A 1,612-nucleotide genomic window follows, 5' to 3' on the forward strand; every position below is an offset into this window, starting at 1 on the left:
TTTATGGCAAGATGGCGTTGTCTCTTCAACTGCCGCTGTGTTTAATAACGGTTTGCCTGACCTGTTCACGATTTACAGGAGCTTGTGTGAGCGATCGACGTTGCCCAGGGTCTAAGATTTGTTGCAATGGAATATGCCGGTTTTCTTGTACCTGTATTAGCTCAAGTGACTGTGATTGGGATGAAAAATGTTGCTCTAACCAACAATGCGTGGATGCGATGGATATATGCCCACAAGCTTTTCCAATTTACTTGATCACCATTGGAGCGTGTTTTGTGCTGTTTGTAGCATTTCTTTGCATTGCGCTAGTTTGCTATCGGGTTCGCTGTTGCCCGTGGAGTAAACGCCGTATAGCACGGAGAAGAAGACTTCAAATTAACGACACACTTGAACGATCATATGTTACCACAATGGCATCAACAAACTTGATTCAGGAGCTTGACTTTCCAGAAGCTCTTCCCCAACTGAAATTTTCTCCTTCATCTTATTCTCCTCCATTGCCAGGGAATCCTGCGAAATATTCAAGTTTTACAGTGCAAAGAACTTGTCAACCGCCACCGTATTCGCCCCTCAGATGATATAGAATTATTGCGGAAAACAAATAGATCACTGCAGGCATAGTATACCTGTTGAACCCTTGTACAGAGAAGACAAAATATCGAGTGGAGTTTTGGGAATTTAGAAGGAAATATTAACAGTATTAACGATTTATAGTCAAGACAAGCGCAACTGATCTTCATATTAAATGAAAATAATGGTTCTCTTATGTGTTTGATATGATATTCATGAACTTTTATGAACAGATTCAATTCAACGATTCTATTAGTCGTGAATATATATTTCTGTAGATTACTGCTTAGTGCTGTGATTGTCTTTAGATATTTAGAAAATAATTTCCATCCTGAGGAATATAGAAATTAAAATGGTTTTAATGTCGCCCTGATAACATCTACCGCTATCTTGTGCATGTCAGAAAGAGCAATATCTGTGCTAATATAGTTCACCTCTGCCGCTACTCCAGATACGAAATTTGGGCTTTGTTTTTTTCCTTTAAATTTCACTGTAGCAAAACAAACATTCGAAATATAAGCAGAAATACCTAATTTGTCATGCCAAAGGATTTCGTTTACAAGAACAACTCTGATTTTGCTAATCGCATGAATAAACAAAGATGTTTGCATGCTGTAATAATTCAGCGTAAATTGACTTCAACGAAATTTTTAACGCATCGCTTGAGGTTGGTATAAAGATTTTGATAAGTGCTCTTTGTTTTCGTCATCCTAAGGCTTTCGAGGAGACTAGTTTTTACGTGAAGACATTTGAAGAATTTTCTCTCGGAAACGCACTCGACCGATAGATTACACAGCAGATATGGAACAAGTAGAGTCGGCGGCACCTGGGCTGTTTCTCATCATGATGTAGCCACGAATATTTTCTCAGTGAGAAAAGAGAAACGAAAAATGATACAAAAAGCATCCTTGCGAAGGGCAGGCATGACTATTTCGTGGGTGGGGGTAGGGGGTGAGAGTAGGGGTGAGGGTAGGGCTGGAGGGTATCATAGCTGAAACAACTCAAACCTTTACAAAAAAGCTAACCTTAGGCCTAAACCCTA

The 1,612-nt window shown here is 39.5% G+C and overlaps 1 long non-coding RNA gene across 2 annotated transcripts in view; it reads left to right on the plus strand.

The window, feature by feature from the left end:
* LOC138046547 (uncharacterized) overlaps window positions 1-941 on the plus strand; it is a 1,358-nt gene extending 417 nt beyond the window's left edge. For both annotated transcript variants that reach the window (XR_011131735.1, XR_011131736.1), the window contains exon 2: window positions 1-941. This exon is cut by the window's left edge and continues 33 nt beyond it. This is a non-coding gene — a long non-coding RNA (uncharacterized lncRNA).
* Window positions 942-1,612: the final 671 nt, after the last annotated feature.

This window comes from Montipora capricornis, chromosome 1 (assembly GCF_036669925.1).
Source record: "Montipora capricornis isolate CH-2021 chromosome 1, ASM3666992v2, whole genome shotgun sequence".
NCBI classification, from domain to species: Eukaryota; Metazoa; Cnidaria; class Anthozoa; order Scleractinia; family Acroporidae; genus Montipora; species Montipora capricornis.